Source organism: Octopus bimaculoides, chromosome 15 (assembly GCF_046866305.1).
Source record: "Octopus bimaculoides isolate indiv1 chromosome 15, ASM4686630v1, whole genome shotgun sequence".
In the NCBI taxonomy this organism is placed as follows: domain Eukaryota; kingdom Metazoa; phylum Mollusca; class Cephalopoda; order Octopoda; family Octopodidae; genus Octopus; species Octopus bimaculoides.
Window position 1 is genome coordinate 32,839,129 of NC_142942.1, and position 15,000 is coordinate 32,854,128.

Consider the following 15,000-nt stretch of genomic DNA (forward strand, 5'->3'; position numbering starts at 1 on the left):
TGTAAATCATTCATAGAACATATTTAGCACTACTTTCTAAAATACTCACTGATCACTGCCAATTGAAATGGGGGACCTGCATTGCAGAGCTGGGTTGAGCCTACATTCGGTTGAAGTAGCGATGCTGGGGGGAAACATCCAGGAGTAAATTTGCAGGAAAGCCCTCACAAGTTCCTTGATTACTCTATCGCATCAAAGGTGTCAAAAGTGGCCCCGATTAGTTTAGGGTTTTAGGATCTCAGAATGTAAAAGAGCTGGAAGAAGGGAACCCAAAGTATTTTTTCCGGCACTGTATCGATTCTAGCGATACACCACCTTCAATAACAGCCAGGTCGACGACAGCAACAATAGGAATGATTATGACGATGACAGTGATTATGGTGATGATGATGGTCTTGATGATGATCGTGATAATGGTGGTGATGATGTTGTTGTTGATGATGATGATGATGTTGAGGACGATGTTTTCTAACATCGGTGCAGGTGACAATATGAAGGTAGAGTACAGATTGAGTACACAGTAATTTGTGCGATTGAACATAGCCGCATTTAAATTGTTATTTTATGTCAAGGAACATAAAAGACAGTACCTGGAATGGGTCCTCACACGGATAAGAGTAAGCAGGGAAGAGATGGAAGAGGGACACGCGTGGGTCAATGAAGTGGACTGTCAGAATTTGAAATGAGGCGGAGCCGGAAGAAGAAGAAGAAGAAGAAGAAGAAGAAGAAGAAGAAGAAGAAGAAGAAGAAGAAGAAGAAGAAGAAGAAGAAGAAGAAGGGAATGGTGGTGGTGGTGGTGGTGGTGATGATGATGATGCCGACAACGACAACGATGACAACGATGATGATGGTGAAGAAGAAGAAGAAGAAGAAGAAGAAGAAGAAGAAAAAAAAAAGAAGAAGAAGAAGAAGAAGAAGAAGAACAACAACAACAACATCAATAGCAACAACAACAACAATAAGAGATGATGATGATAAGGAGGAAGGAATCTAGAATAAATGGATTGCTGATTAGAAATGTGTTGTTTGTTATATAAGAGAAGGGGAGTGAGCTGGGGAGCGTGTCAGAGGAAAGCAACATCGAGTGAGGAGTAGGAGGATAGGGGAGGGGAGGGGAAGGAGGAGGAGGAACAGGAGGAAAGTGCAGTGAAATAGCACTGTGTGTGTGTGTCTGTGTGTGTGTGTGTGTGTGTGTGTGTGTGTGTGTGTGCACTGAACTATTCCAGTGTTTCACTGTGCAGCGTGGTAGGAGTGCAGTTATTGCAACTAATCAACAAACACCAACAGTGTGTGTGTGAGAGAGAGAGACAGAGGTGGCGGAGGGGGGGGGGAGAACAGAGTTAGCCCATAACAAAGATACGAAGATAAGAAATGAGAAAGAGAGAGAAAGAGAAGGACGGGAATGATTTCGTAAGCAAGAAATGGAAGAAGACAAGGCAATAGAGATAGATAGATAGATAGATAGATAGATAGATAGATAGATAGATAGATAGATAGATAGATAGATAGATAGATAAGATAGATAGATAGATAGATAGATAGATAGATAAGATAGATAGATAGATAGATTGATAGATAGATAGAGAGAGAGAGAGAGAGAGAGAGAGAGAGAGAGAGAGAGAGACAGACAGATAGATAGATAGATAGATAGATAGATAGATAGATAGATAGATAGATAGATAAAGTGTGGTAGAAGACAGAGAGAGATGAAGTGACACAGAAAAAGAAAGAGGAGGAAAGAAAGAGAGAGATGAAGATATAGAGGGGTGGAGAGAGAGCGAGAGAGGACAGAGAAAGAGAGACAGAGAGACAGAGAGACAGAGAACAAGAGAGTCGAGTGCAGTAAATTATAATTTCAGTCTTTGCTCCATTTCTTAGGTTCTACAGTATGGTGTTTAGTATTGTAGAAACGTGTGTGTACATGGCACACACACACACACACACACACACACACACACACACACACACACACACACACACATACATATATGCACACATTTTCTACATGTTCCAGTCATTCGACTGCGGCCATACCCCAATATGGCCGCAGTATGGCCGCAGTATACCCCAGTATGGCCGCCTTGAGCAATTTTAGTCGAACGAATCGATCCCACTACTTTCCCACCCCCTCTTTTTAAGCCTCGTACTTAGTTTATCGCTCGTTTTTGCCGAAGCGCTACTTTACAGGAAAATAAATACACCAACACTGTTATCAAGCGGTGGTGGTGGTGGTGGACACACTCATATACAAAGACACACACTTAAATATGTATACACGCCGGGATTCTTTCAGTTTCCGTCCACCAAATCCTCTTATAGAGCTTTGATTGGCCGGGTGCTATAGCAGAAGACACTTGCGAAAAGTTGCTGAGCAGTGAGACTGAACCCGGAACCATGTGGTTAGAAAGTAAACTGAGCCTTCTATGTATATATATATATATATATATATATATATATATATATATATATATATATATATATATATATATATATATATATATATATATATATATATACATAGCTATACATTCTCTTAGCTATGAATTTATTATCTTCTCACTCCATGCTACAGACGTTTGTCCAAGGAATAGGCCACTGAGTCGGACTGGCACCAAGTCTGCCAACCCACTGCTCCAGATTGGTACATTTTTTTTTATGTCTTGTCATTTTGGTTTTGTTTTTCATTGACAATTTAAGAAGAATGAGCGAAGATGGTATCCGCGGAATTTGAACTCATATCGTAGAAAATAGGACAATATCGAGAAGTATTCTGTCCAACCCTCCAAGTCCCAATTTACCACACTTTAAATACGTACGTACATATGTACACACACACACACACACACACATATATATATATGTATACCTGCGTTAGTGTAGGAGTATGTATGCTTGCATACCTGTATCTACGTATGTATTTGTGTTTGGATTGAATTAATTTTTTCCCCGTTGCAGATTTCCAGCCGGTCAGTAACCAAATGGCAAGGGTCTTTTACAGAGGAGACAGCTCTTGAGGTATGTAGATATCCGAATTCGTTGTGTGTGTGTGTTTGTGTGTCCTTTCTCGATCCGTTGAAGACAATTTTGGACAGGTTATTTAACGTGACCACAACAAGAAATAGCAATCAAATCCCCTTCATCTTAGAAAAATTAAGGACGTATTGGATAATGTACATCTATATATGCAAAGTCAGATCTATCTCAGCAAGTTTACAAACCTTTTACACCCACCTAGCCAATCAGCAAAGTCCTCACTAATTTCAACGTGAGACTAGATGCTAATCTGGTCTCCCATGTTAATAAAGAGCATCTCGTTCGCAAGAATGCTTTTGGGTACCTGAACATTTTCAATCATTCTGCCTCGGCCGGAGCACAAAAGTCCACTATTCTGAAAGCAACTGCTTCACTAGCGGTGATGTCCAGCACCACCGAACTATTGTCGTCTGCATTTCGAGATCTAAACTTTCCTGAATAACATTCCTATCGCACAGCCTCACAACTCTATCTGGGCCAACCATAAGATGCTTACGGTAGGTAGTCTTTGAATATGCTCGCTAGTGCATGAGTCCTGGAAATCTTGGTGTTTTACTGATGGATAAAACATCTATATGTAATGACCTGGGATCGTTAAGCGAGCAACCTTGATTCCAAACCGACTTCAGTCCACATGTATTTACGCACTGAGTTTTGAGTATAGTCATGTTAGAGAAAAGAAAATTCGGTAATCTGGTTCTCTCAGCGGTGAATGTGGTGAGGGTGTTCCTCGAACGTTTTATAAAATGTTTTTGTTTTTGGTCTCTTGCAAAATAGTCGTTCTTCAGAAGGATATTTTTACCGAGATATCATATAACTGAAGGAGTCTGTCTGTAAGAGTATTTTTTCTAGTGCTGCTTTGTGCATGAGTTTTATGGAACATTTCCTTACGGCTTTGTTATTTGTTATCAGATAAATCATTGTTGCTCTTCTTTAACAGTAGAGTTAATAAGGGAGGTATCTGCCAGTTGATTTTTGGTTGTTGTTGTTGTTGTTGCTGCTGTTGCTATTGTTGTTATAGTTGTTATTGTTATTTCTGTTGTTGTTCTTGCATTTGTTGTTACTGTGGTGATGGTTGTGTCACCTCAGCAAAACTCGCGATTTTCAGCTGAGGGCAGACTTTTTGTCTCTATTTTGCCCTTTTTATCCTGATAACCTCTTGTGACGGACCTGTCGTAGGACGTGATCTCGGAGTCGAAAACGCCTTAGCCAGAGGGAAAATGCATGCATGCATGCATGAATTTGCTTATATTCTGGAAACTGGTGAGGGATGTTTTTTTATTGTGGTGTTAGCGACGAACTGTCCTTCTGGGTTGCGGTGTGGTGTCTCTGTCCGCTGTCATTCTTGTTGTTGCAGCTGTTGTAACTATAGCTACTGCTGATGTTGCTGTAAGCTGCATTTTCGTTACTTGTTTCTGCGGTTGTAGAACTGGGGGAGGGGCTGTCCACAGATAAGTGACCCTTAACATAGTCCTCAAAGAGATTCAGCGTGACACAGAATTTAACAAGGCTGGCCCTTTGAAATACAGGTACTACTCATTTTTGCCAGTTGAGAGGACTGGAGCAAAGTGAAATAAAGTGCTACCGGGAATCGATTTCACGATCTTACGAATGATAGCCGAATACCCAAACCATTAAGCCACACGTCTTCACTAGTAAATATTACTTATCACATCAGCATTTGGCTGGAAATTAGTGACCGTGCTCTCCTTGATTCAATTCAGCATCCTTAACTCTCAAAATCGTTTCAGGTGCTTATCATCCTTTGAATTGCCACCCAGAACCCCTAAGGGTCAATATCGACCAAGATATTTACCCCAGCTCTACACAATCACCACTGAGTAATATTATGTAACCCTTACTCTACATAATCGCTATTTAATAAAATAACATGGTACATAGCCTTACATAATCGGCACTCGATGCCACGTCAGAAACAACTACTGCAACTCATATTCTAATCAGTTGTTATTACACAACCTATAATGCACAAACCTCTACACAATCCGACACCTTAACACCAATACCGCAATCAAAACAACACAATACAGCACAACTGCCATTAGTTACACATGGTGTCGCTTAGTATTTTTGCCCGGCGAGCTAATGATTCAGCCAGCTTGCCGCCTTAATAATAATAATAACAACAACAACACAACAACAGGTTCAGTGACCGTGGTGGGCTGGAGTGGCATAAGTAATATTGTAAAGAAGACAAAAAATGTGGAAATCAACACAAATATGAAATACGACATTGATTATGAATTGAAAAGAGATTCGGAGAAACGCATACATTAAACTGGATTTGGACCAATGAGAGTTTATGTACTTGAAGTTATTCGTCACTGTTGGAAGTTCTAGGTTGATAGAATAAGATGCATAAGACAGAATAAATGTTTAGGCGAACGGCAGGCCTAAGCATTTCAACGTCTAATGGTTATTAAGAAAATATCGTGGCAGTATTTACATAGATTTAAGAAAAGAAGAGACATCAGTCATAGATATGTGATTTAGTTTTATTTTGTAAATATTTTTCGGTCAATATATTTAGAGATGTTTTATTTATTTCGTTACGATTTTAGAATTATTATAATGCAAATATCAATCATTTATATAAAGAATTAGTCTGTTTTGTGGGATAATTTCTTTTCTATTTGTGTATATATCTGCGCATAGTCAGTCATTCACACACTCACATATACACATACTCATATTTAAATACATGCAGTTATAGCCATACAAACGCAGTGAAATAGTAGAATGTTACAGCGTCGTATTTTTCCGGCTCTCTGTGCACCGAGTTCAAATCCAACAGCCATCATATTTGCTTTTTACCTTAATTTCAAGTACTTGTCATGTACTAAGATTGGTAGCTTTTGTTGTTTCACCTCTTCTTCCGGGAATCGACTGAGTTGTGCTGTGAGTTCTCAGGGAACGCATACAGTGGCTCTTTCTTTTGTGAGAAAGTCTTTTTCTGTGGGTTAAGAGACAAGCAACCAATTCTTATATCAAACAAACCCTGGTATACTCGGGGATAGAAACTGCAGATTGGAACGGCGTTTCCCCTTCTTTTCAATTAACGAAAGGACTTATAGGGTTCCATTCCACCACTTCTCATCCTTTCCGCATCTTCACAGACTTCAGCATGTTTTTAATCCCTAACCAGATATACTAAGGGAACAGACCAATAACGGAATGATGTCTAGTAGAGTGCTGGGAAATAAAGAATATCCATACAAAATATAATTTCTCTCTACATACTCCATAACGATTTGTCTGTGCGTTTAAATAAGTAAATCGTCTCAACTGCACCTATATACACGCACACACACACACACGCACACACACACACGCACACACACATGCACACACACACACGCATACACATACACATATATGTACACACAACACACACATGTATATACGCAAACGTGTTTACGCACACACAATACACACGAATATATATATATATATATATATATGTGTGTGTGTGTGTGTGTGTGTGTGTGTGTGTGTGTGTGTGTGTGTGTGCATCGTTTTGGGATTTGGGTTGCAAGATTCTTGATGTGAGTTCGTGTGCTGAAGCATATTCTATTGTGTCTGGGAAGAGAGTCATTCTCTTTTAGTGCCTTATTATTTAACACACTCACCGGTAAAGTTTCCACTCATTTACTTATTTATTTTTCCTGAAATTTTCGTTGCGTCTTGCATTTGTCTTGGCATGCTTCCTGTGTAGGATGCGCCACATTTGCCACAGATGATCTCATATACAACATAGGTCCTCTGGCACAATTCATGATCATTGATGTGGCAATTCGGCAATGTGCACTCCACGGAGTAGTGAGAGGTTTTGTTCTTTTCTCAGGGAAGGGCCGGTGTGCACTATCTGTATATCGAGTCCTTCCCTGTGCACTGCAGGATAGGGCCACTCCAGGAAAAAGATGGTACACTCACAGGAAACCCAATGAGATAAGTGAAATACTAAATGAGCAATTCAAAAGTATTTTCACTCGACCCCTAGGACACTTTCGAGTCAGCAATCCAACTGACTTTTTTACCACTGCAGATATAAAAAGAGAGGCAATATTGATCGATTACATCAATATAAAGGAAAACGATGTAATAATATAGATGAAATGAACCCAAACTCAGCTACTGGCCCTGATAGATTCCCAGCAATCCTTCTAAAAGTATGTAAGCGAGTCATAGCAGTCCCTCTTTCAGAGCTTCCTTGCAACTGGCAAACTTCCAAGAAAACTGAAGGAGGGTAAAATATGCTCTATTCAAAAAGGAGGTAGCAGAGCGGAGGCCAAGAACCACAGACCTATCTCTCTGACCTCACACATCAGCAAGGTCATAGAACGAATAGTCAGAAGAAAACTAATCGCCTTCCTTGAAGAAAATGACTTGCTGCCTGACACCCAACATGGTTTCCGACCAGGAAGAAGCTGCCTGACTCAGCTCTTACAACACTATGACTGGGTGCTGAAACAGCTACTTAACCACTCAAATGTGGAAGTGATATATCTCGACTTTGCGAAGGCCTTTGATAAAGTCGATCATGGAATGATATGTCACAAACTGCGTGATCTCGACATAGTTGGAATATTGGGAGAATGGCTTCATGACTTTCTGAAAGATAAAAGTCAGGTGGTAGTAGCCAATGGGGCCACCTCCAATGACACGCAAATAGTGAGCGTATTATGCAAGGCACTGTTTTGGGACGAATACTATTCATAATGGCCCTCTTGCTGTCATAATCGACCACTTACTGTCAAGTGTCGCAGATAAACCAACTTCACGGCAGGAGGTGCAGATGAGGGAAGCTGCATCAAACTCCCTCATGCACCAAATGTCAATTCCTAAAAAGCATTAGTGAAGTAAAATTATGTAGCAACACCAAATGGGGGTGTTCCAGCATAACCACAGCTCGTAAGCTGAAACTAGATATAAAAAGAAATATATATATACTTACATATATATATATATATGTGTATGTGTGTGTGTATGTATGTATGTATGTATGTATGTATGTATATATATATATATATATATATATATATATATATATATATATGCGTATGTATATATATGTGTGTGTGTGTGTGTATGTATGTATGTATATATTCATATCTTTGTATACATATATCTATGTATGTATGTATATATATATATATATATATATATATATATATATATATATATATACATACATACATAGATATATGTATACAAAGATATGAATATATACATACATACATACACACACACACACACATATATATACATACGCATATATATATATATATATATATATATATATATATATACATACATACATACATATACACATACATACATACATACATACATACATACATACATACATACATACATACATACATACATATACAAACATGTATATAAATACTTTATGAAAGTAATAGAAATGAAACTAATATACAGGGTGTCCACAAAGTCTGGGTACTTGGGGATTAACACATACTTTAAGAAATTATTATTTCTTATATTTAATTGTTAATGTTATGATTTTATTTACTCTATGTACCCACATGGAGATTAACACATACTTTAAGAAATTATTATTTCCTATATTTAATTGTTTATGTTATGATTTTATTTACTTCATGTAGCCAGACCTTGTGGACACCCTGTATATGGATACATAAGGAAATTAACTAAAATTGAAATCATATAATAATGAAAGTATTAATAGAGATGTTATTGTTTCACTTTTGACACGTAATACAGAAACAGTGTAAGCGATAAGAGATTCCTCCGGGCTCGCATTAGTCAAGAAGTTGAAAATTATTTTGGCCCATGAGGGTGACCTTTGAGCAGCATTTTCATTTGGGGGAAGAGATGCAAGTCCATTGATTCTAAATCTGGCGAATAGAGCGGATGCGGAAGCGACACCATGTTGTTTTTGGCAAGAAACAGCATGCATTGTTGTCGTAAAGAATCCAATTCGCCGCTTTCCACACATCCGGACGCTTTCACCGAATGTATTCCCTCAAATGCTTCACAACTATGTCACTTGGCACACTGTCTCATGAAGGTTAATGCTAGTTTTTACTGCGCACACAGTAGCGTGCTGTCATGTGTTGGCGCGCTAGGGAACTAGTCCAGGGACTCTTTGATACCACCTCGTAGATGTTTTGCGATGATATACTAAAATTACAGTAATCTTTAAAAAAAATGTCTCAAAACTTCTGGAATTCATACTTACATACGTACATACATATATTTGTGTGCGTGCATGTGTGTGTGTGTGTGTGTGTGTGTGTGTGTGTGTGTGTGTGTGTGTGTGTGTAGGGAAGATGATGTATAAACAAGATGAGGGAAATGTACCTAAGAGAGGAAGTGATTATCACCCAGAACGTCGTAACGCGCTAGCACTTTGTATCGCAAGCTTTGGTGTTAATAACCTCTGAGTTACCAATCTACAGTAGATAAGCTTATTTTAAGCTGACGCACTGATGTAACCCGGGCGATGGTACGTTACGACCAGCGCTGTCGCTGCACAACAACCCGGGCAATAAATCGAAACCATGACCTTTTCATCGCGATTCCAACAGCCTAACCACTGGGCTACTTGTCTTCACAATACACGTAGAAACGTTTAATTACTTTGTAAATATTTCCAGAACCTCTCCTTTCTGAAGCACACCCTACTGCTTAATTATGTTACTTGCAACGAAAATGTGAAGAGATTTCTGGTTACTCCAACAAGACCACCACTCCCGATTTTTTCTATCATCTTCATACAGTAAACGTCTGAGGTTGGCGAGTTAAATGAGGATTTAACTCTCCAGCCTTACTCTTTCTGCTTCTGTGTACCCAACATATCGCAACATGAGATGGCATGTCCTATCACCAAACTCGATAATTATCCTACACGAATCAATGTGGGAAACTCTCTTGGATCACTTCATCTGCTTGAAATAACAGCTAAATCTCCTTCAAACCATATCCTATCATCTTAAAAATATTAGGAAATGTATATCCAAGATAATGTAGTTCTTTTAGCTTTTATCTTTAATCTTTTATTTGTTTTAGTCATTAGACTGAGATCGTGTTGGAGTACTGCCTTGAAGAATTTTTAGTGGAATGAATCAACGCTAATACTTATTGTATCGGTCTATTTTGCCGAAACGCTATGTTACGGAGACGTAAACACACGAAGACAGGCTGTTAATCGGTTGTGCGGTTGTGGGGGAACAAGCACAGACACAAAGACACATAGATACACAGGCACATACATACATACGCACAGACACACGCACACACACACACACATACACACACACACACACACACACACACACACACACACACACACACGCACACACACACACGCGCACACATATATATATGTGTACGATGTGGCATCAAAAGGCTCCCGGAATAGTTCCCTAGCGCGCCAACAGATGGCAGCTTATGAATGTGTGTGCAGTGAAATCTAGCACTAACATTTATGAGGCAGTGTGTCAAGTGACATCGCTGTGTTTATTTCGCAAGTTGTGGAATTTGTGTTTATGTCATCACGTGTATGCTGTAGTCTACGATTTTTGTCATGAACAGGAAATTGAAACAAAGTGCCAACGTGAAATTTTGCGTTAAACTTGGGACGTCTGCTACAGACATTGAGCATGCTTCAGCAAGCTTACGGTGACGTGGCAATGGGTCGTACGCCATGTTTCGAGTGGTATGTGCGGTACAAAAGTGGAAGAACCTCCCCGGTAGACGATGAGCGATCTGGAAGACCTTCCTCGTGTGAAAAAAATTTGTCAGCTTGTGCATGAGGATCGTCGGAGGACAATCAAAGGCGTTTTGAGGCGTTTCAGGGAGGACATTCGGCGAAAGCGACCAGATCTGTTGAGGGCAAAGAATTGGATTCTTCACGATGAAGAAGCACCGTGTCACCGAGTACTCCTCACTCGTGAGTTTCTCACCAAAAAACAACTTGGTATCACTTCCGCATCCGCCCTATTCATCAGATTTAACACCTACCGACTTCCATCTCTTCCCCAAGATAAAAAGGCAGCTAAAAGTCACCGTTGTTGAAATCCAGAGCGAATCGCAGAAGGTCCTCGACTCGCTTACGGAAAACGACTTCCTGGCCGGATTCCAAAAATGACAGGAACGCTGGGACTGGTGTATTCGAAGGAGATAATGTTAAAACTTAGGTAAATAAGCGATGTGCAAAACTAGTCCGGGAACTTTTTTATACCATCTCGTATATTTGGTTTCCATCAACTAAATCCACTCAGGAAGTATTGGTCGGACCGAGGCTATAATAGAAGACACTTGCCTAAGGTGCTACGGAGTGGGACTAAACCCGGAACTTTGCGGCTGGGAAGTCAGCTTTTTATCACACAGTCACGCCGATTTCCGTTTTTTTTTTCTTTACTCGAGCCCTAGAATACATGAGGCCGGTTACTCGGTTTCCCGGTTTCCATAGTCACCGAGATCACAACATCCACTTGAAAGGGATGCCGTTCGGTTGCAGGGCTCAAGGCCCGCAATTTTGAGAGGAGGTGGTAAATCGATTACATCGACCCTTTATTTTGTCGCCGAAGGAATAAAAGGACTTGAAACCCTAGAGCCTGAAGAAAAGCATTTTGTCCGACACACTAAAGATTCTGCCAGCTCACTGCCTTGCTTCTGAAGATGCGATAATAAATAAGTTGCGATGGTTATGGCACGAATGATTTTGATTATAAGTCTATTCAATCATGGCCGAATCGTGCTAAACGACTTAACCAAGGTAGCTATGCTGATTATAATGTTTATTCTTGTAAATAGTATGTTGCAAAGTATTATTGTTGTTGTTGTGAGGTTCGTGTGAAATTATTGTAGAAGATGTTGACCCACATAACAATTGTTTTCGTGGCATTCGCAACTGTCACACTTACATTAAACATCTATAATTTACATTTTAATTTCATGTGTGCTAGTTGTATATTTGTTGATAATAAAAACGTTTTCCTATATTACTGTCTTGAGCGATGATGATGATGATGATGATGATGATAGCAGTCGTGGTGGTGACTGAGGCCGTGTTGGGAGTGTCTCAGGTAATGTTATATTTTATACTTTCTCTGAAGACACGGATTCTTATATTCTTTATGTATCAACTTTTAGATACAGAATTTTATTGCAGCTTTGCTTTTACTTTTAGTAGCAGACATTAAACTGTATTACGGCATCTAACACCCACACCTACACGCGCGAGCCTATACATGCATAGACACGCACGCACACGCACGCACGCACACACGCGCACACACACACACACACACACACACACACACACACACATATATATCCATGTATACACATATGCATACGCAAACGTATATAAATATGTTCTTTCACATTTAGGTCTCTTCTCTTCCTCTCTATATACATATACTCATACATGTAGGTATGTATGTATGTAAATATATATATATATATATATATATATATATATGTAAATATATATATATGTTTGTGTGTGAGTATATATATATGTATATATATGTATGTATATATATATATATATATATATATATATATACATATACATATATATATATATATATATATATATATATATATATATATATATATATACATATACATATACATATACATATATATATATATATATATATATATATATATACGTACCCCTCTCCTTTTCCAACACACACACACGCACACATACACACATACGCTTGCACACATGTACTTAAAATATTGTAGTAGAAAGGCCATTATTAGCAAGAATCAGTTGATATGTAGTTATTGTTAGAAACTTTTATTTTTACTGCCGGAGAAATTAATAAATAAGCAATTTTTATAGACGCTAGGTTTATGCCCTGCGGGACACTAACTTACACTCTTAACATGAAAAAATATATATCTTTATGTTATTCGTTGACTTGGTCTCAAAACAAAGATGACGCAGTTGTATGTTTACTGTTCTTTGATGTTAAAGGCCAGGAAGTGTGAATTGTGTAGATGTTATGTTTGTTGTTTGTTTGTTGTTGCTGTTGTTGTTGTCGTTATTGTTTGGCAGCCAGCGTACCTTGATCATACGGATATATAGCGAAATGCATTCCGACCGTGACCTCTCCGACTTTTAGTATATCTGGGACTATTTTGTGATGTGTACGATATTTTTTTCCTTATGATTAGTATTATGAAATTTGAGGGACATTTGGCTACAATTTTTGGCAAAACTAGGAATCAATTAGCTGATACTTTTAAGCCTAATGTGTGTGTGTGTGTGTGTGTGCGTGTGTGCGTATATGTGTGTGTGTATGAGTGCGTATACTTGTGTGAATGAGTCTGTGTACGCGTGTATATATGTGCATATTTGTATCTGTTTTATGCATGCGTGTGAGAGAGAAAGAGAGAGAGAGAGATAGAGAAAGAGAGAGAGAGAAAGAGAGAGAGAGAGAGAGTGTGTGTGTGTGTGTGTGTGTGTGTGTGTGCGTGCGTGCGTGCGTGCGAGTGTGTGCGTGTGTGTGCGTGTGTGTGTGTGTGCACGCGCGCACGTGTGTGTTGGTTTGAAGAACGACACTGAAATGGTTTTTCAAAAGCTTCTTTCAACTTGTTTTTACATCCTTTGAAACTTACTGCGAGTTTCACAGAATAGTGAAAGGTGATGCTCCAGCATGACCTCAGCCAATATGGCCGAAGCAAACTAAAGAACTGAGGAATAAGTCATCTCTTCACACTCATTTAATAATGATTCTATTTCTGTCTCTCTTTTAAAATACCGTGTTATGCTATATATTATATTGGCAGACATCTTTGGTGAAACTCTCATCAACTTTGTGCAAGTGTCACTTCAAACGGAAACTAGACTTAGAGAAGAAAGCGTAGCAAATCTATTGAAAGAAGGATGGCAGTGGCAAAAATGATCTGAATGAACGGACCTGCTATGAGCATATGCAGGAAGATTGAAGGAGGACAACTGCATTAAGAGTGATCGCGTGGTTTCCGCGGGATTCGTAAAACCACTAACATGGTGAATGCTGCGCGCTAAATTCAAAAGAAGTGTCGAGAACATTATCGTAATCTCTGCTTGGTTTTTATCGGTCTATCAAATACGTTCGACACTAAACTGAGAACTTGGATGCTCACCAAGGGTTTTTGCGACTCATCATAAAAGCTCGTGTGGTCATTCGCAAGAATCGGACCCTTTTGATATCAGCGTTGTCCTGAAACAAGGTTGTGTACTTGCCCCATTTTTTCATTCAGCGTCTTCGTCACGGCCATTACTTTCCCTATGTGGGCTGAACTCGATTCTGACAATGGAATCACGATCAGCTACTGTCTGGACGGTAGTGTTTTCAATCTCCGACGACTCAGAACCAAATCGAAATCTCAGGCTGCCATGATCTTCGAGCTCCTGTACACCAATGACTGTGGCCTGCCAACTCACGATCATAGATCAGCGCAAGCATGTCTTGAACGTCACAGCGTACGTTTATTAAGGGCGAAGCCGACAAGGGTTTGTGAAACTGTCGTGGCAAGGCGACCTCAATGGATCGATAAAAGCCGGTGAGATGTGTGGCAGCTGCTACTACATTGCCTACAACACTCAGCTCATCAGTTCCTTGTCCGCCTTGTGCAAAACTGCCGTTTGGCTTTTCGTTTCTGCGCACATCAACGTGTTCATCAACTACATTGAGCACCAACTTGAGGAGATGTTGTCCACGGAACCAAGGTACCTCGAAGCTAAGCTAAGTGTGTATGTATATACATGTGCGTGTGTATGTATATACATGTATATACATACACACGCACATATATACACACACGCATATGTGTGTGCATGTATATGTTTATATATGTATATATGTGTGTCTGTATGCGTTTGTGTAACTTATACACTCACTCCACAGACACGTGTACCCTTAACGTAGTTCCCAGGGAGATTCAGCG

General features: G+C 39.4%; 1 long non-coding RNA gene across 1 annotated transcript in view; it reads left to right on the forward strand.

The window, feature by feature from the left end:
- The first annotated feature begins 12,049 nt into the window (after window positions 1-12,049).
- Window positions 12,050-15,000, forward strand: part of LOC149132486 (uncharacterized) — a 76,133-nt gene continuing 73,182 nt past the window's right edge. The window contains exon 1 of the long non-coding RNA XR_016244512.1: window positions 12,050-12,134. This is a non-coding gene — a long non-coding RNA (uncharacterized LOC149132486). The remainder of the gene's footprint in view (window positions 12,135-15,000) is intronic.